This window comes from Labeo rohita, chromosome 23 (genome assembly GCF_022985175.1).
Source record: "Labeo rohita strain BAU-BD-2019 chromosome 23, IGBB_LRoh.1.0, whole genome shotgun sequence".
Taxonomy (NCBI): Eukaryota; Metazoa; Chordata; class Actinopteri; order Cypriniformes; family Cyprinidae; genus Labeo; species Labeo rohita.
In genome coordinates, this window is record NC_066891.1 from 8,872,402 (window position 1) to 8,895,141 (window position 22,740).

The 22,740-nt window shown below is 35.5% G+C and overlaps 1 protein-coding gene across 1 annotated transcript in view; it reads right to left on the bottom strand.

Moving 5' to 3' along the window:
- plxna1a (plexin A1a) overlaps positions 1 to 22,740 on the bottom strand; it is a 289,406-nt gene that overhangs the window by 262,255 nt on the left and 4,411 nt on the right. The gene's annotated exons all lie outside the window — the stretch shown is intronic.

A 22,740-nucleotide genomic window follows, 5' to 3' on the forward strand; every position in this document is an offset into this window, starting at 1 on the left:
CGTCTGATAGACCTGCTGTGCCCTTAAATATTTCACACAGTCTGTGCCAACTCAGCTGGCACAAAACGGGAAGAGAATAGAGCAGGAGAGAGTAGATGAAGAGAGGAATGAGGAAAGAGTGAGCGATGCCATAACTGTAGACTAGTTTACCAATTCACCTTGAAGAATGCCATAAGCTCAGGAGCGTCAGCTGTAAACGTTCTCATTTCCTCACGCTTGCTCAGAGAAGCCATTCAAGTTGACCTCGCATAAAACAAAAGCACTTTCCTTGAACCGTTTTAAAATACCACAGTACAGACAACATGCCCTCTCAGCTCAACCACAGGGCTGCGGAAGAGACATAATCCATCAAATTTGTTCTAATTGAAAGTCTAATGACATTCATGTGATCATGGGCGATGAAGAGGAGCTCCGGGTGTCCAGCTATATCCTCTGAGTGCAAAACCACTTAAACAAGGACGATCTCAGGCCTCTCATCTAGCCAGCAGCAGGGACTGTCTGCTACTGTGACCTTCTCCAGTGTTCAAAACAGAAGCATCATTGTATCTCAGATGACATTTATCTCACTTCACAAGACTATTGAGCGAGGAGACTGCCTCTGGGTCTCATTCACCGCTCAGTGCTGTGAGCCATACTGTGGGCTGACTGTCATGCGCAAACTGCGAAACAACTGTGTGAGAGAGCGAATACATATACAGCCAAAAACACATACATCAACACACGTCATATATCATACTAGATACATGATACACATGATTTATTTAGGGGAAAAATGTATTTCTTTCATAGCATGGTAATGAATATGACAATGTCAATGTATTTGGTCATGGCGGAATAGATGCTGGTGGTTATTGCTGTTGTTGTAGATTACTGCTGCTGCTGCAAAGCAAGTACATGAATTTGCTACTGCCAATACATACAGCGATACGCTGCTGTAAGTATTTAAGACATACAGCTGCTGTGCAAGTAGCTTACCAAATGGCTTGTCATCCAAGATGTTCATGTCTTTCTTTCTTCAGTTGTAAAGAAATTATGTTTTTTTGAGGAAAACATTTCAGGATTTTTTTTTCCATATAGTGGACTTCTATGGTGCCCGCGAGTTTGAACTTCCAAAATGTAGTTTAAATGCAGCTTCAAAGGGAAGAAGGGTCTTATCTAGCGAAACAATCTGCTAATTTATATACTTTTTCATCTCAAATTCTCATCTTGTCTAGCTCTGTGTGTACTCTGTGTATTCTGGTTCAAGACAGTTAGGGTAGGTCGAAAAAGTCCCATTTGCTCCCACAAGCATTTGAGGTTAAACATTATATAAATTGAATTTTTTTTTTTTTTAGAAAATAACTGAAAGTTTTGCTATATAAGACCCTTCTTCCTCGGCTGGGATTGTTTAAAGCCCTTTGAAGTTGCATTTAAACTGCATTTTGGAAGTTCAAACTCACAGGCACCATAAAAGTCCACTATATGGAGAGAAATCCTGAAATGTTTTCCTCAAAAATGATTCATAATTTTTTTACAACTGAAAAAAGAAAGACGTGAACATCTTGGATGACAAGGGGGTGAGTAAATTATTTGTAAATTTTTGTTCTGGTAGTGAACTTCTCCTTTAACGACCCATCAGCCTATACCAGTTTCATGACAGGACCACATTTTTGTTGACCAGGTGGAAAATGGCAAAAATATCCAAAGTGGAATATTCCCTGGGAATCAAACCCATAACCTTGGTGCTTTTAGTTGGATTTTTTACTAAAATTTTACTTTTTACTTGGATATTGTTGGGGAAAAAAGAGATTAAGTTCAATTCTATGAGAAGACACAAAGTTTAAAACATCAATGCATTTTGCAAATATACGCAGTATTGGAGAAAAAAAACTGCATAGATTTAATACGCTGACACAATTCCAAAAAAGAAAATAAAAACGGAATAATTGGAGGCACTCAGAAAGAACGTCTACTAAACAAGTCCGATTTTCAGCTATTCTGAGCTTTACACTGTTTCACCATATTTGCTGTGTAATGTAGTGTGCTGACAGGGGTCCAAATTTCTCTCCTCTGTATTGATCATCACAGCTGAGCTCTTCTCAGCTCAACTGACTCAGAGTCAGCACTCTGAGGTGCTTTTTGGCTCTGTGATACAGGGACACTGTCAAAGCAAATTCCCAGCAGTAAAAAACATGGAAAAATTGCCTATAAATAGTCAAGTAACTAACTAAATAACTCCACAACACACTTAAAATTGAATTTAGCAGCGCTGCACCTGACCCATTACAGACTATAAAAACAAAGCCGTCAGAGTTTTGACTTATCTGGGACAAAGATATGCTAATGAGCCAGCAGAAGCTGCTTAAATGCAGATCCAAGTGTCCACTTTATCTCAGCAAATGAAACAAACAAAAAAAGAAAGACGTTATAATAAACTCAAACTGCAGCAAAATATGTACACGTGCTGCAATTTATAACACTGCACCGCAATGCTATTTGCGTGGGATGGAGCAATTAGGACATCCCACCCACTTGCTCCAAACAGGCCCACATCAAGGATAAAGGTGAAATTGGATGAATCAATTAGAGGAGGAATGGGAGTTGCATGGCACCTTCAGGATAGCAAAACCTGCCCGGCTCTGAAAATGGCTGGCGGGACCAAGGTATTCGCGATGATTTATTACTTGTGGCACATAAATTACAGCACAAGCCATGAAAACGGCACCTCATACTTAAGCAAATTTATACAGAGCGCCTCTTTAACATGGAGGTCACATCGCTGAGCATTGTGGGGTAGAAAGCAGGCAGGACTCAGTGATGGCCACAACTAAACCACCCAGAGAGGCTCTGCATAGCGGGATCTGCTTTCCATTACAAGCACGCAGACACACTCACATACATCAATACATAGAGGCCTTAATCCACAAACACACACACAGGCTAGGCTTTTTTTGTTGTTGTTCTGCCTCTTTCTGTCTTGAAATCTTCATTCTTTCTGTCTGTCATTCATTCATTTGGCCTGTCTGTCTTTTTACAATTAATAATCAGGTGTCTAAAGATAAAAACAGATTCTGGACTGCATAATAAATGTAAATCCATAATAACGAATCCAATTTATGTAATCAAATTAAGATTAGTCAGATTAGTGTAATAAAATTAATGCACAAAGCAAAGATGTGTACAGGGCAAATATTTAAAGATTATTAGCGTTAAGCCAGGCATATGCATCAAGAACCAAACCACTGGAAGATGTTTACTGATAAACAGTGAGAAAAACATTTGCATAAGCACCAGTTCACAAAATGCTACATATTTGCAATGATATTAGACAATACCAGCACTGGTATATTTTGATTTAAGTCGAGATATTAAAACCAGACAGCCTCGATTTAGCCTCCAATTTTAAAAAAGCAATAATAACCTCAATCCAGCGAGGCCTCCAATGAAAGTGATATTTTAGCAGAGCTACACTGTGACTGTGATCACGGGGGGATGATAGAGGAAACAATGACTTGTTGACAGCAGGAAATGATTTGCAAAACAGAGTCTTGGAACGACATCTCATCTCATTCAGCTAAAAAGATGATATAGCAACGCAAGTTTCTTCCAGTCTAGGTAGCCAATCTTCAGTGTGAATGCGGCGATGCTAAATCACAGATTTAGAGGGACGAAGTGGGCCGTAAGCGTAGTGACTGGCCATGGGAATAACTCCTTCATGCCAGAGGGAAGAGGAGAAATAAAGAGCTGACAGCAACAATGGTGGTTAAAAGGCGCCAAGGACTGCAATTTCTGCAGTTCCTTAGTTTGGCCTAATGTACACATATTTTAAAAAGCAAAAACAGCCAAATAATAACTGCTCCAGTGAGAGTTGATGACAAGAAACTGCATCTGCAGCACATTTAACAAGTGAGGCAGAATAATCAGACGGAAATAATGTAGGGCAGAGGCTAGTTTCACAAATTTCTTAGAATTTTTCAAGAATAGAGCGTCTTTCGTTGGCTCTTGAGGAGGCAGATCTGCCAAATGAGGTGCCGGATTGGATTTCGAAGAAATCCGCCTCAAATTAAACCCTGATTATATCTCAAATGATGTCGTTTGTGCCAGATTCCGCTATGCGGAAAATGTGGATAGAATCGCAGAATCTAGTCATAAAAATGGAATTTACTGTACAGTATAAGACGCTATGTCACAGAATTCGCCAAATTTTGGATGAATAAAATAAAAATTAGGTCAGTACATTCAAATCTAAACACAATATGGGCTAGTGTCTGTGAATATTAATATTATTAAATACGAATCCTGCATGTTCTGCGTGTCTCTGTGTGAATGAATGGCGCAGACTCGCGGTTTCAGCCTCTGCCTCCTCAATATATGAGTACATGAACACATAAATAAACTCTTGAACTCTTGAGTCACTTAATGAGCATTTTAGAATTTATTTTGACAAAACCATGGTCATAATGGTATGGAAGCCCGTTTCCACCACTGAAACAAAAATTAAAAAAAAGTTATTGTGACTTTTTATATCACAATTCTGACTTTTTTTCCACAGAACTGCATAATACAAACTCACAATTCTGACTTTCTTCTCAGAATGTTGACATATAAACTCACAATTGCGAGTTATAAAGTCAGAACTGCATGATATAAACTCGCAATTGCGAGAAACAGTCAGAATTACGAGATAAAAACTCAAAATTCTGACTTTTTTTCTCACAAATGTAAGTTTATATCTCACAATTTTGACTTTTTTCCCCTTGCACACAGGAAAACACAGTATTTCTCGGGAAAAAAGAAATAATACATTAATTTTTTTGTTTACAAAACCAACTAATTAGAGATGCTTTTGATTATTAAAATGCAATGAAATCAATAAAAACACATTTAAATGTAAATAAAATGTAATGGAAAACTGAATTTGAGAAAAAAAAATGAAACAAACTAAATTGCTGTTATGCTTTTTGATTAATCTTTATTAATTTATCCTTTAAAAAATTTAAATTAATTTCACGTGCCCAAACAATAAAACGAGCAACAAAAATAACAGAACATGACAGAAACTTGTTAGACTCTTCACTTGACTTGAGCAAAAATAAATAAATAAATAAAAACACACCCTTTTAAATGCATAGAAAAGTGTTAAGAACAATTCTGAACACTTCAGTAGCTAAACTTGGTCAGGTTAGACACCATACTGAATTTAACACTGATGAAAACAATGCTGTGAGGGATAGACTTACAGTCTTTAAAATGGCACATACTGTATAAAGGTTCTAGAATCTAGATCTAGAATTCTCACAACTCAGCTGTTTCATGGAGTTTGTGTTTACTGAAAGGTTTTTCAGAAAGACGTTTCATCAGCTGAATAGTTGTTATAATCTCATGAACGCACTGTACTTCTATCCCTCACAGCCTCATTTTCATTCCTGACAAAAATGAAACATGGTGCAACCCTAACAACCACCTAGAACATATTTTTCTGAAAATTTAGTTTTGATATTTTTAATAAATATAAATGATATTTCAAATCTTAACTATTAATAAAAGTGTAATTAATTCAATCAGCTATTAGAAATACAAAAATCACAAAAATCAAATTTTTATGTTTTAAAAAAAGTTATGTAATCAATGTAGTAAATAGTAAAGTTTGATGCAATATTCCTATACATTTCATTTGTATTCCAAGTTAAACAAACACAGACCAATGTGGAATGGCTTATGCACAGCATCAAACATGAGAAACAAAACATTTACTATGCTTCTCACTGATCACTAATTGCTAATCTAATACTGCCAGATGAGTCCTGCCCCGTTTAAATGACCAGCGAAAGTCGCACTCCGCCTCCATTCAGGTCGTTTAACTCTACAGCACGCTCTCTCGTGCTGAGGGTGGGTATTGTTTGGGTTTGACTAATGGCCGTGCAGCGGGGAGGGCCCGGTGTCTGCAGGAGTAGAGGACACTGAGGAGGTGATTGTGCGGCAGGCCTGTTGCACTGTGGATGTGCCAAAATCGGAGAACACTGTCCTCCTTTTATAGCGTCACTCCTTAGCGTGTGACCCACTGACACCATGACAGCTGCCCCCTCCCTCGCCCCCCGAACCACCAACAACTTCACACAGCGGGTTCAACAGCACCCCAATTTAAACAGGTGCATTGTGGGAAGAAAAAAACAGCGGTACTGGATTTGCATGGCACATTAAGCAGTGGTTTACAACTGGTTTTAGATGTTTACTTCAGGACACGAATGACAAATTAAACAAAATGAAAGGAAAACGTTCTTATAAATCAAACACGCACATATTAATAATACAATGAACTGCGTAGAACATGACATAGGCTAAATTAGAAAACGTCAATGGTTTTGGGTTTACGGCAGCCAATAATTTGTGGTCGGCTCAAACCATGTTTGTACACATTGTTCAAGTGCATTCTGGGTCACAGTTGTTTTGTTCACAGGCATCTTGCAAATACATATTCATGCTGGCATCTGTCTAATTTGGCTATTTTCTACTTTAGTGCCAAATACTGTAGATTTTGATTGGATGCATGACCTGTGAGGTCAACATAAAATGAAGTGGAAATTGTTTTCACCTTTTTTATTGTCCACCAGTTAAAATCAAACTAAGTATGCCACACAATTTGAGAAACAAATCATATCCGTTGCATAAACAGTGTGGAATGAGTTATGTGCCCAAGTTTAAAACATAGTTTTGAAAAACTTTCAAATATGAGTAATAATGCCCTTAGCAAGCACTACTAACTCTGTGGATATATAATGCATCATGATGTGGAACTAAACTTACATGATTCCTAAAATTCGTTCCAAGATCTGCTGTTTTGTTACACAGACTGAATTCTACAACAGCGTAGCCTAATCTTAAATCAAAGTAGAAGAAATCCAGGCTCATAAGGTCAGAGTGAGCATAAATTGTGAGCTATGGGAAAAGACAAGACACTCCAAGGGAAAAGCCATCAAGTCTAATCACTGGCTCTTTTTACGTTGCAGTAAATGTTGCTACCGCAGCAGTTTGGATGGAGGCGCTTATGTTAACCCTGCCCCGAATGACACAACTGTGACCAATCTTATGCAGAGTCAAACTACAAGACACCTAGTCATGAGAGATGAACACATGCTGCAGTGATGCTAATATTAATTTGAGAAAACATATGGTTAGTATGACTGTAGCGAAGTCATCCACATATACTACAAACATGCTTCATACAACCATGTAGGGTTCCTGCAGTTTGAAAAAAAATAAATAAATAAATAAATAAAATAAAATAAAATAAAATAAAAAATAAAATAAAATAAAATAAAGTTGAAGTAAAAAGTTAAAAGTAAATAAGTAAAAATTATAATAGTAATAAAATAAACAAAAATATAACAAATAAAAAGTAAAATAAGGTTAAATTAAGTAAAATTAAATGGATAAAATAAAATAAAATATCATAAAACAGAATAATGTAAAACAAATTTAAATTATAAAATAAAACTACATTGAAGTGAAATAAGTTAAGCAAAACGTTAAGGGAAAAAATAAAACAAATAAAATTAAAATAAAGTAAAATACAAACAAAACGTTGAAGTAAAACAAAAGTTAAAAATAAATAAGTAAAAAATAATGATAATAAAATAAAACAGAAACCAGAATAATGTAAATATATATATATATATATATATATATATATATATATATATATATAAAACAAAAATTTAAGTGAAATAGTTACGCAAAAGTTAAGTAAATAAAAAATAAAACAAATTAAAGTAAAATAAAAAGTTGAAGCAAAAAGTTAAGGCAGTACAAAGGTTAAATAAAGTGAAAAATTAAATACAAAAAAACATACATACAAATATTACAAATTAAATGGTTAAATTAAAACAGAATAACATAAAACTGATTATTGTAAAACTGAAAAAATTATAAAATAAAACAAAAATTAAAGTGAAATAAAAGTTAAGCAAAAAGTTACAAAGTTAGCAATAAGTAAAACAAAACAAAAAGCAAATAAAAATGTAATAAAATAAAAATAACAAAAAGCAAAATAAAATAAAAAGTTGAAGTAAAAAGTTAAATAAGTAAAAAATAATAATGATAATAAAATACAATAAAAATATAACAAATAAAAAGTAAAATTAAGGTTAAATTAAGTATAGAATAATATAAAACAGAATAATGTAAAATTGAAAAACAGAATAAAAAAAGGAGTAAAATAAGTTAAGAAATAAAAAAATTAAGTACAAAATAAAGCTAAATAAAACAAAAGTTACGTAAATTAAAATATAATTGATAAAATAAATAGAATAAAATAAAATAAAAACAAAAGTTAAAGTAAAATAAGTAATAAAAATAAGATAATTTTAAATTGAATAAAAATAAAATAAAATAAAATAGTAACAAACCCATGACCTTAGAGCTACAGGAAGGAATATCAATATATAAGTCAATATTTAAGTCAGTATATTAACAAATTTTATAGTGGACAGGCAATTGACCTCCCAAGTTCGAATCCTGGCTCTGTCTCTCTCCCACTTCACTTTCTGTCTGCGCTACACCGTCCTATTATAACAAAGGCGAAATGCCAAAAAAGTAAATCTTGAACAATATTTAACTTATAAAGGAATGTGCTCAACAGCATTGTAGTTTCTGCTGTGGCAGCCTTAAAACCATGTATTGCAACCACATAAGCATATTTTCACAAAGAGGTTCCACATACGTGCGCAAACATGCGCAAAGTCAAGAAAATAATTGATGCACGAACTGAGCGGAATATAAAATCACAGAGTTTCCAACTGCAACACCCACAAACAACAAACGCAGACCAAACAGACACATCCCGTTCCTTCTCTGGTTGTGTTAATAGATCCACGTCCATTACCACACCTCAGTGTCTGGGCTACAGCTCCCACAGAGCCAATAAAAGCAAGCAAACACTGCTGACTCAAAGTTCAGCCATCAATAAAAAGCTTTCTCCCTCCTGGGAAGCGTTCAGTTATTTCCTTCAGCCCGTCGCAGAAGTACGCCCCGTCGCATCTTATCCTCTTTCATTAGCTCGCTCTCATCTGTTGTGCGATCGACTTTATTATGATAAACACGCCTGCGAATCAAAGTGGGTTTTTTTTTTCGTAAATTCCACAATTACGATTTACGATGTCATTTCTAAGCCAGCTACAATTATCCGCGGCAAATGCCAAGCTAATACTCGTGCCAAGATCAGAATGTGAAACGCTCCACTGATTCCGGCTGTGCGGTGCTTTAAACTACAGCGGGAAAGGGGGCATAAAGACTTCAAATCCCATAACGGTAGCTCCCGAGCTCATGATGTTTCATGTTCCCCAGACCTCGCTAGCGCGGCATTCCATCAGGATCGCATCATTGGGCAACGGCCGTTCTCTGGCCCGCTTCCCTCCGCACACTGCAAGCGTTCATGTGCTGAGCTTTACGTTTTCTCTAACTTCCCTCATTACTTTGCACCCACCTACTCACGCAAACAAACATCTCTGGCGGTGCTTTCATTTTAAAAAGATTTATCAAGAGATAAAGTCATGAAGTCAAGCATGAGACAAACCGGAGTGTGATTTCGTGTGTGCGCCTTCACCGTGTCATCTGCGTGACCTTTCTAGTCAGATATGTGCGTTACCGGCGAACGCGTTTGTGCTAACACAATTACACTCGGCTAATGAACAGCGCGGTGAGATAAAGCCATCTGAATGCTAGCTTCATCCCTGCATCTCAATCTCCTTTAAAGGCTACATTTGCATCTTTAATAGAAATGAAATTCCTCATTAAACGTGCAAGCTGCTGGTGAAATATGCTGGTGGAAAAAGAAAGGGCAAAGAATAGATGTAAATCAAAGTATTTACACACTCTGGTCCATAAGCTTATAGCGGTGGTCTTATGCTAATAGATAAGAATGGCAATTTAATAATTCTGGTTCCAATTCGACTTAATGATTCTGGGTTTGGTCATTTCATTAGCTTTTTTTGAAGATGAAGAATAGTTAATCCTATTATCATAATTAAATACACTAAACAAAACTACACTAACATTATTTTTTCTATTACCACACCACTACAGTAAATTCAGTGAAAATGACCTTTTAATTCAATGATTCTTTGCAAAAGAAAAGACTCAGAAGAACAATGTTCACAAAACAAACAATACGACTCCTCTCAAATGTTAGTCAATGCCAATCAATGTTGCAAAACTTTAAGAAACATCAATACAAATTTTATAAAAATGAATTATTAATCAGATTATCAGGTTTACTTATTCAATTGTTTAATAAATTAATTTTAAAATAATACTTTATAATATAAAATGCAATATTAAAAGTATAAGAAATAACAATTGAAATACACTACCAGTCAAAAGTTTTTAAACAGTAAGATTTTAATGTTTTTTTTTTTTATATATATATATAAAGAATTCTCTTCTGCTCACCAAGTCTGCATTTATTTGATTCAAAGTACGGCAAAACAGTACAATTTTGAAATATTTTTACTATTTAAAATAACTGTTTTCTTTTTGAATATATTTTAAAATAAAGCAATAAGCCTCAAGAAGTCCCTGTGAATTCCTGTATCCCTGTTAATTTTGTCTATATTTGTGTGTCCTCTCTCCTCCACTAATTCCTCTCCCTCAATTCTTTCTGTTTCAAAAACAAAGTATCACATTTTATACTTATTTACATGACACATTATAACAGTACAAACACAAAAACAAAAACATCAGAAAATAGTTTAATTAATGTCATTATTGCATAAGATATTGCATATGGAGTTAAATCATATTTTAACATGTAAAACGCTTTTTAAGGAGACCTTGTCCTATGTTGTGACAGTACAGGCATCACACCGGAAGACATTTTCTGTCACACCATAGTACACTTCAGCCTTTTGTGGCAATTAAATGACCTATTCCAAGTTAACCTCTCATTAGTGGTTTGCTAGACACATTTGAATAATTTTCCATGATTATGTAGTTTAACATGGTTTTTAATTTAAAAAATATATAATTAAGGGGGGTCACACCAAAGGACAACAAAACGTAACACTTTTGTAGTGGATCCAAAAAAGTTAAATAATTCTGAGAGAAAAATGGACCATGTGCACGTCATAGGCTTGACAGGGGGCTTCAACTAATAATTTTTTTTTTTCTGTAATTTAAAATCAGGATATGGTGTCACGCCATAGCACATGATTTTCAGAGTTTGTATCAAGTTCCTACACCGAAATAAATAGATGAAAAAAAATGATTGCCATTTACTAAAATAGACACTTGTACAATTATGCCAGATGTATTTATTACCATTTCTATGCTTTTCTTTTTAATTTATAAAAATTGGAATTTTTGAACCATGCTTGAGAAAGTCACACCATAGGACAATTTTGACATTTGCCTCAAAAAAAAAAAAACAACTGAATAAAACTGCTGCTTTTACAACAACAGGTCCATGTAGGACAAAGAAATGTTTAATGATTTACAGCATTTTAAATAACGACAATATTAATTATATTCTTTTTTTATCTTGTGGGACAGTGAAAATGCCATGTCACGTCAACAGCAACTTATGTGTCAAAATGCCAATCTTTGCAAGCATGCTTTTAAACATTAATTTAGGTCTATAAGTGAAAGCAAACAGCTAAGAAAAAAAAAATGCGTAACAGCATACTGGATCTGGGCAGCTCTTAAAGTGACAGCAGTCTAATATTCCTTCTGTCTCTCATTCATGTTTATCAAACGACAAAAGAGAGAAAATCTCACTGTTCTTGACTAAATCACTTTTTAACTTTAATAAGAAGAAATATATCTTTCATTTACACAGTGAAGAATGTTTTTATACAATGTATGTAGCATTTATTATTTGTTTTAATGTAGATTTTTTTCTTTTTGCTTGTAATTAATTTTTTATTCTTCAGTGTTTTGGTTTTTTTTTTCATTCAGGCTAGTATTAGTTTTTTGACACTGGTGACAAGAATTACAAAATTTCTATTTTCTAAAGACTTAAAATATCTGTATAGTAATATAAGATTTTTTTTTGTTATAAAGCGCACATTCAATTCAGAAAGCTCATAAGTCATCTACAGCACTTTTGTTTGCCATAGCAGCATGAAACACTGTCAGAGAATTTTTAAATACAGTTCAAAATCAACTAACAGAGCTGAATGTCATGAAAATCATCCGGTTGCACCATCAAAACCAAACGGGCTCAGTTTCCAACCCTTATAGCGCTATGAAAGAGCACCGCAAAGATTAAGCAAGGTGAAAGATGTCCCTTAGAGCTTAATATGGATCTTCCACATGAGAGAGAGCCTGTGGTTTATAATGCTTATAAATTAGGCCTGAGGAACGAGAAACTTGATCCTAAGTCAGCAATTAGGGCACCTTGTCCCAGGAGTGTCTGAGCCCTACAAAGGAGTTGATCAGTCAGAGTGTGACAATTATGATGAATAGCCTCAGTACGCCAGCTGTCCAACTGCTCCTTTGGCCATTAATATTACTCGCGGCTCTACTGCAGCAAAAAGCCACCGAAGCTTTCGCTCACCCCTTTTCTAGCGCTTTCAATTCAGGAATGTGTTGCCATGACAGTGACCGATGGCTCGGCGGCAGACGGGGAGCCCGCTCATCCCAGCCAAGGGTTGAGGTTGGTGTGAGAACGTGTCAGGGCCCCGTGGGCGAAGGATCAGAGACTGATCCACTGGAAAACTGGAAGCGTCTGTAGATGTGGTACTGATTAGCGGCGGGTGCGGGGGAGAACTGCAGGTATTTCAGCTATGCTCTGCATTTACCGCAGGGGAATCCGGCTAGCGAGACCTACAAGCAAATTTGGGCTGTATGGGAGCGAGGAAAAGCAGAGACATCAAGTGTGTGATTTCTGAAAGCGCGAAACCTTCGCTTCTGGTTTAGCGCGAGCTGTAATTGCGAACACGTTTTGCCCTTGTGGCGCTACGTAACGCGCTTAGACGACGAGGCCTGCCAATGGGGCGTCTGTTCGTGGAAAGCGCCCCGTTTCGAGCTTGACAGGCTGATGAGGCCCAAAGCAGGACTCCTTAGGTATATCCATGATTCGATCAGGAAGTCAGGAGGAAAAACATCATTCACGTTGAGGTTTACTTTTCATGACAAGGATAAAACAGCACTGGTAAACCAGATTTTTTCGGTCAAACAAAAAACAACTTACTTCTGGAAACACTTAGAGCAGTTACGTGGATTTCCGAAGACCTGGATCTTCTGCAAATTAAACAAACAGACTTTATCCAAGCTTCACTTACGTCACATACTTCACTTGCGTCCACTATCAAATTCACTAACAACTGATTCAAGCAATTAATTTTAGGATAAATCATTCTGTTCTATCATTCCCCTTTTAGAAGTTTAAAAAATAAGAGAGAAAAGCATCTGAAAAGCACAAAAGCAAACTCATATGCTAGATGATTAAATGAAATAGGAATAAAAGAATAAATGAGTCACTAGAGAGTGCAACCATTTACGACCACGAACAAACAGAATATCAGCTATAGCACATCCGTGTACAAGAGCAAATGTTGACATTCATAATGAATGAGTCTCTGCTCTTATCAGTAAAATACTCTCCGTAATGAGTTCATAATATTCTTTTATAATAATGAGGGTTTAATGTAAGAAAAGGAACATTCTGATTATTTATTTACAAAACAACAACATTAAATCAGGTTTTCTAACCTTTTTTTGTCAAACTATTGATATTTGCCTGAAGTACAACATTAAAAAGAATGTAATCAATGTCAGTTGTAATAATTTTACAAGCAAAACATTTCTTATAAAAATTCTTTCTTATAAATTATTAGAAGATTAACAGGATTAATCAAATGAATCATTGAAAAATGTATTTAAAAATAAATGTAATTTGCTAAACTATTGTATTTAGCTAGAAACATTTACAAAATAAAATCAATTATTAAATGGAAAATTAAATATCAAAATAAATATAAATTACATATTTAGTATTTAACAATAGTACATGATATTGAAAATATTGTTGAATTCAATATTTAATATTAAAATAAAATAAAAAGATACTAGTTTACAAGATTAAATTATCAGATTTGCTGATTAAATCATTTAATAATTATTTTTTTAAATAAATGTAATTATTTGTAATTAATTTCAGATTTAGTTATTCAAACTAAATTCAAATATTAAACATTTAAATATTAAAATAAAATAATTAAAATGTTGCATTTTTTGTTTGTTTAATTTATAGACTAATTTAAAAAATAATTTTAATTTTTATATTTTATATATTAAATATTACAATAAAAATAATATTCGTTTACCAAATGCTCAATTTACTGATTAAATACTTACTTTTTAAATGTCATAATTTTCTTTCAGATTTAGTTATTCAAACTAAATTAAATATTAATATCAAACTAAATATTAAATATTAAAATTAAATAATTAAAATTAAATATAATATTTAATAATATGACATTATTAGAAAATATTAATATATTTCTAAATTTAAGGTATTAAATACTAAAATAAAAATTATAAATTAATACAAATAGTGTTAGTAATAACTAATTTAATATTTTACTTTGATTCTGTAAGTTTTCTGTTTGTTTAATTAATTTTAAAAAATAATTTTAGTTTTTGTTTAATTCACCGTTGGATTTATAATTGTAACAGTACACGATATTGAAAATATTATTACATTTTATACTACATATTAAAATAAAAATTATATTACCAGATTAAATGATCAGATTTACTAATTAAATACTTGATTTTTTTTTTTAATTATTATCAGATTTAGTTATTCAAAGTAAATTCACATTTATTTTATGAAAATAAAATAAATTAAATATAATATTTAATAATAGGACATGATATTATAAAATATTAATGTCTAAATATTACATATTAAATAATAAAATAAAAATGATATGCTATATATACACATATATATACATATACATACATATATGTGTATATATATATATATATATATAAATTTAATTCAACATTGGATTTTATAAATCCCCTGCAGTTCCTTTACAAACCCTCAGTTGGGAAATGATGCTTCAGAAAAAAAAGACAGATAGACAGACAAAAATGGATCCTCTTCAGTAGATTTAGAGCCCATAGGGCATTAACTCTGTCATTTTGTTTGAGTGTTTATTAGCGAGCTCTAGTGTATTTTCCCCTGAGGAGAGTTTGGACACTACCCCAGTCTGGTGGCCTATATAGCAGCACAGGGGCCAAGCCATTGTTCCGTCCCTGTTTGCGTTTCCCCTGCCGCCAGTGCAAGCACCTCATCTGGACACGATTGTGAGTCCAACAGGAAAGAGACCGAATGGCACTGGAGTCTATAAAACTTTAAGAACTGTCTAAGGACGAACAGTCGGCAAACACACGTGTGCCTGGCAAACAAACCTGCAGTCAATCAAATGAGTAAACGGGAGCGTGCTATCATTACGGTAGCACACACACGCTGCTATCAGCGGTGGTCGACTGCTGAGCGGCCCTTATGTTAAAACGCTTGCACACAAACCGACATCCGGTTTAATGCCAGCGGCACAGCCGAGGGTCGCCCGGCTCTGCTGATGGTCATTAAGGCACTACACCGCCATCACTCACAGGGTCACAGGAGCATGAGAATCGAGCTGCAAACAGTCATGTAGCAAGAGGCTAAAACAGACTAGTCTTATCTGAGCCAAGACTGCGCACGCACGAGTGTGAAAGCGACAGTATCGTCGACTGCTGTAAATACCAAACTCAAGAGGATCACACTCTCAATTATACAGTGACCCGGTGGCAGCCACAAACGCAAGCTTGACGAAGACCGCTGCGGGACTTGCGCCGTCACGCACACAAAAATACATCTGCCAAGGACAGCAAAAAAAATAAAGCCAGCTATTAACCTACTCTCCCATCCTCTTGCCCTTCAATAAACAACGTCGCATCCTCCAGCGACTCCTCCAGTGTGGTAAAATTCAAACCCACACTCCTTTTTGCACGTACAAAATTATTTTTGGGATTCCAGCACATTTATAAAGCAAAAAAGTAGAGTAATATCTATATTGCATTGGGCGGCTCGCCAGCTCTTAGCACAACTCATTCTTCTCGTGATCATCTGGAGCCTTTATACCAGACAGCATCTGCTGCATCTCACAAAAGCTCTCATCCACTGAGAGATTTTGAGATCTAACAGCTGCACATGTGAGGAGAGATGCGCTTATGTCTCTGTCCTTCTGAATATTAAATATAGAGGTGCATCACTTTAGACTTGTATAAGGACAAGGACATATTGAAGTCAAATACACAGGGTAAGGGTGTGGAAAACTTGTAATGTGGAATGTGGAACAGTTTATGCTACAAATGACATGAATGGTTTCTCAAAACCTATCCAACTTATTTTTCAATGCGGAAGTAAGCCTATAGGCGAGACTTGCAGTTCATTAGCTGCTGCCAGAAAATAACCAGAAGAATAACAACGTGCAGTAAACGCTAAAGCAAAACGGAAATTTTTAGCAAAACGAGCTGTTTTGTAGAGCAAAAAACAGCTGGATGCAGATGGGACCGGAAGCCGGACCTATGAAACTTACAAATGTCCACGCATACTCTAAAAAAAAAAAACGTGTAGAAAAATTTCACTCAAATTTCACAACGGTAACATGTTAAAAAAAAATTGTAAAAAAAAAAAAAAAAAAAAAAAGTATTTTCTTGTAAAACATATTTTCATTTTTTTTGTTTAGAATTAATTTTTCAAAGTATTTTTTTGCAGTGCATTACTAGTGATCAGGCCAAAAACCCCAAAAATAGAAAAAATATATATACTTAAAAATAAAAGACCCAAGCCATACACTGAAGAAAAAAAAATGTTATAGGAACAATTTTCACTTAGAAATTGCTAGTAAACTTCACAATTAACTACAAAGTAAAGTCACTACAAACAGTAAGTAAAACTAAACATTACATTTTAAGCAGAAAAACTCAAATACTATTTTCTTGTAAAGTGTTTTTTTGCAATGTATTAGATTACTCAGGTGCTTCTGCCTAGAATTAATATTGTTTATGAAAAAGAAAGCGTTGAGCAAAGGGATCTGATTTCCGATATCATTTAAGTTTATTACACCATAAAAAGTGTCAAATGGTAGTTTTACGGCACTAGCAAGAGATCAAAAAACTGTAACGGTACAATAACAGGAAATAAATTCACGGCTGTGAGATATACAGTCTTTTTTACTTTAAAAAAAATGTCCTTCCATGAGAACTGAGATTTTTCTGAGTTGTAAATAAACATAGCTTACTGGAGTGTGTTGTACAAAAAAAAGTTTAACGCCGTAAACTTAAAAAACAATGCAATTAACGCCGTTAACACACTGTACGCCCCCAGACCTGTATACGTCATCTTATATTTCATATAGTTGACTGTTGACAAATTTGATGCAGGCCAACAACTCCACAAATGCACTTATGCCCTAAAATTCAAGATATTTAAGCAAAAAGCTGCTCCTGTATCTGTTTGATCTCATATAGATCACATATTATCACACGGGCAGCAAGAGCAATGACACGAGTGCTGAACAGTTCAGTAAATAAGACGATGATACTGTGTTATATTTAAAACACAATATTATGTGTTTTTGCTCAGTTTTAAAAGTTAACATATTACCTTTAAAGTCATAGCAGAATTGTTGTGCATTTCAGAGCAACACAGCGATGTTTCGTTTCTGAATCAATCCACGTTTTAAACGAATCATGCGAATCAATGATTCAAAGGCCCATTCATAAAAAGAGCCATTTACTTCATTCCCGAATGAATCAGCCGTTTGAACGAATTGAATGGTATGAGTGAATGACGCATAAAGACATTTACCGCCGCCTGCTGGCAGATTTAGTTTCTTATTTAGAGTATTACTGTATTTAAAAAAATAAGAATGAAAGAAGGTATAGTTCACTCAACAACAACAACAAAAAAAAACTGTCATCATTTACTGACCCTCATGTCGTTTTTATAGAACATGTAAGAAGGTATTTTGAAGACTGTTGGTAACAAAGATGTTTTGGTTACCAATGACTTTCATCGTATGAACAAAAAATACTGAGACGTTTCCCAGTTATCTTATTTTATGTTCCATAGTTTACGTTAAGCCACTGCAGATTAAATGTTTGTGTAATAAATTCTATGTTGAGTCAGATAAAATACTTCTTGTTAAAGCAAAAATTTACAAATTTAATTTAGAATTTCTACTTGATACTTTCTCATTATATATATATATATATATATATATATATATATATATATACACACACACATATACGTTGTATGGGAACTTGGGACATTAAGCCATTAAGCAACTGCCTATGAACCACCTACAACAGCCTAGCAAGTATAATGTTAACAACCACTCAGAACACCTTAGCAACTGCATAGCAAGGTCCTGGCAACCTCCCAAAACACACTAGCATCCTGCTGGCAAGTTTTGCACAGACAAGCGGCACTAAAAAACAAGTTTTGCAGCAAACACAGTAAAATTGCTTTTGGGCTTATGTAGTAAGATGTAGTAAAAACTTTCGGGCTTACTTTTTATTGACAAGACAGAGGACACATGAAGAAAAAGAGAGGGGAAAAAAAAAAAAAAAAAACAGACAAGATTCAAAACCAGCACCACCACTTAAATAATTCTTTAACTTTACAAACGGACAGTATGAAAAACTATACCAAAGCCATATCTTTTAGATTACATTACTGTTTTCATCATTTTTTGATTAAACACTTTTGACAGCCAACAGATAACATGCATTTTTTAAAGATCGTCTTAAACTTTAATTATTTCAAATTCAACAGATGTGTCTGAAAATTTGCCTGTCTAAAATAAACAAAAATATAATAAAAATGAATATACCAAGCTTTGTAGAAAGTTTATCAAGGAAACTTTGGGGATGATTTAAAAAAAAAAAATGTTTTAAAACACAATAGAACTGTCAGATGCAGATTTAGATTTATGTTCTGTTCAGCTCTGGGGACATACTAAGTTAAGTTTTAATTCCATAGTTTCCATGCAACTGCATGATAAAATCTTAATACACATGTTCAATATCTTAATCAACAGCGAATAAAAAAAAGACATGTTAACTGCCCATATAAAAATGGAAATTATAACATGAAAGAACCCACTTCTACTGAGCACCATATTGTGCATTCATTGTGCATTCACATTCTCACTAAAGACAGCGCTGAGTGGTGCCTAATCAGTCTAGAGACAAGTATTTCTCTGCATAAACAAGCATACTTTATATGAACCTGTTTTCCAGCTAAAATCTGACTTTCCCGGCAATAGACTGTCAAAATTTGGATCCATTGAAAAGCTCCTTTGGGAAGCAACAAGAGGTGGCGAAGAAAACACCTCACAAACAGTGAATCGCACACCGTTCTAAACACACGTTAAATGCAGGTTGTCAGAAGAGGTGTAAAGGCGCACAGCCCAGCACCCTTGTGGCTGAACACCTCCTAGTCATTCCATCAGAGTGACACTTTCAAACACACACACACTCACACATGATGTCATCTTCTCCCTCGCTCATTCAAACAGACACGCACCTTCCATGGGCACCATAGCACATTACCTCTCTCCAAACAACGTCTCAGAGGAGATTTAGTGGTGCATCCTGCACACAGACACTCACACTAACCAACTAAGGCATGATGACACGCGTACAGTCCGTCCCCCACGACACCTCCGGGCTCTGCAGTGAAGCATGTCAAGCGAATTCCATCTGGGGAGAGGAATTTGACCTCCGACCTCTGTTTATGACCCATCAAAAGGAAGCCTGCTCATTGGTCTGGCAGAGTAATCATTTCCAGAACGGGCCACTCAAAGAGAGTGTGTTCGAGAGGGAGGGAGAGAGAGAGAGGAGATTTTCCAGGGAGACAGAATGCCTGCAGCCGGCTATGTTAAAGGAATCAGGCTGATGATGTTCAACAGAGCTCTACAGAGAGGCCCATGTTCAAAACGCAACTTAAACAACCTCTCAGAAAAGAAAGAAAGAAAGAAAGAAAGAAAGAAAGAAAGAAAGATTCAATTTTGCACAGAAGTTACAGAAAGCCAACACACTCATAACATCATAATCCATACAACATAGAAAAATCATAAGATATTATTTTGGGAGTTAAAGGAAGACAACAAACTCATAAATAGCAGAATCTTAAAATATTGTAAACTATTTTATTTGTCTTGCATTCATGGTTAAGTTTAGATCCTGGACTTTATGGCTGGGTAAACTTGTGTGATTTTCTAAGATTTCCACATCTTATACAAATTACTAGTAGTGGAAGACAAGGAACTTCCCAGCAAAAATCAATGCAAACACACCTTAAAGGGAAAGTTCACCAAAAAACGAAAATTACCCCATCATTTACTCACCCTCAAGCTATCCTATGTGTATATGACTTTCTACTTTCAGACAAATACATTCGGAGTTATATTAAAAAAATGCCTCGGTTCTTCCAAGCTTTGTAATGGCAGTGAATGGGTGTTGAGATTTTGAAGTCCAAAAAAGTGCATCCATCCATCATAAAAAGTACTCCACATGGCTCCGGGGGATAATAAAGGCCTTCTGAGCTGAATCGATGCATTTATGTAAAAAAAAAATCCATACTTTATAAACCATAATTTCCAGCCATCCACTAACTGTCGTACACACGTTCACAAGCTAGTGGCATTCCAGCGAATGATGTAGGACGTAGACGTAGTGTAAACTTATAACTAAGTTATAGACTTTTCATTAAGACCCTAAAGAATCATATCAATCATATGTGGAAAATGGGCATCGGATGACTCCTTTTACAAAACCTTGTTTTGTACCTCTAATTTGTGACCAGTGCTTTGTTTTGCTCTCTCCCTATGCCTATCTTACCCTATGCCGGATCTTACCCTATGCCTACTTCCTGCGTCATCCGCTGGAAAGCCACTTTCTCGTGAACATGCATACGACAGTTTTAAATACGGATATTTTACTTGCACAAATGCATCTATTCACTTCAGAAGACCTTTATTAACCTGTCGGAGCTGTGTGGAGCACTTTTTGAGGATGTATCATTTTGCTTCAAAATCTCAACACCCATTCACTGCCATTACAAAGCTTGGAAGAAAGCCATATACACATAGGATATCTTGAGGGTGAGTAAATCATGGAGAAATTTTCATTTTTGGGTGAACTATCCCTTTAAGAGAGTAGTAGTTTACTGTATGTAAATTAAGGTATGTGATGATTCCTATCTTACACAGTTGAATATAGGAAAACATTCCTTTTAAATTTCCATTCAAACTCATCTCAATTTCACCCTGCATCTGTGTTGAGTTTCTAAAGTTCCCTCGTTTGATGCTGTTGTTGGCATAATCACCTTCTTGAAAAGAAGCAGTCCATTCCTTCACTTGCTCGCTCTCAGACTGCTGGAAAAACATGATTAGCTGCTAGAGACATGATTAATGATTTCTGTTTCTGGAGCTGCTGCTCTGTCAGGAAGCATCATTACAGAATGAGAAGTTTGCTGGGCTCCCAAGAAGCCTGCAGTGACAAGGAGGTCCGACGTCAAAGAACCCCCGTGAGGTTAGAGGTCAAGGGGCGGCCTGGATTAGGGCGACACGTCACCTCGCTTTGGGATTTCAATTAACCCTTTCACAGTCCTCTGTTACTCAGGCAACGGATAAGCCTTGCGCGACAGATCCAAAGCGCTGGTTTCTCTCACCCGGATTAGACCTAATCCTGAATGAAAACCAACTCACAAAGCGAGCTCCAAATCAAACCCGCTTCTAGCCCAAAACCAGCCAAGCAAAGAGCACCAGCAGCCAAAATTACAAAGCAAAGGTCCCGCTCTATAATCCCAGAATGAACCGCAAGCGAAAACAGTTGAGATTATGAGGTCAACTATCTAAATCCATTCTGGCTGTATTAAAGGTTGAACATCACCGAGAGAGATCAATACACGCCGTCTTTTAATGAGATATTAATTAAGAGGCGAATGAACACCAAGACCTTGACTTAACAAGCTCAACGCTCTTATTAAAACGAATTCAATATCATGAAACATTACATCTATCAATCTATCAAGAGAAAGCTTTATCTATCTATTGATTTGCTGAAACAACTTTACAGAGCGCTCAGTGCTGAATTATAAACTATACCATATCTTGTGCATACTATACAGTTGCTTCCGCATTAAAAACGCTACCACTGACCTCTTGAAAGGACTTTTGGAGCGTCTGTGGTCCTCTGAGAGGGACGTCCCCTTGGGCCCCATCACTTTTAGTCTTACTTACATGGCCAGTCTAGAGATCTTGCATTATTTAACTGGCTTTCAGTACACAAACCACAACTGCCTGAGGAAGTGCTTCAGCGGCAGTATCCAAGGAGAGACGACGGCCAAATGAAATGAACCAGGCAGTAAATAGTCTATTATTGAGTTCACACTGCTTATACCATAAACTGAACAAACCACGAAGAACAGAAAGGTAAAAAGCGTATTTTGCGCATGCAAACCATTATAAAACACGTGGCTATTCTTATTATTGACTTCGCACTGCCTAAAGCTATGCTTCCAGAATCGCTTTCATCAAAAAGCGGTAAATAAACACACGATTCAAACCAGACCTGAAGGGATGCGTTGTGAGGGATGCCTTTGAACACAGCAAAAAGAAATTTGGCTTCGAGATGCTGCCAGTCTGTGACTTCCATTACAAGAGGCCTAAAGCCCTTCTCAACACAAAA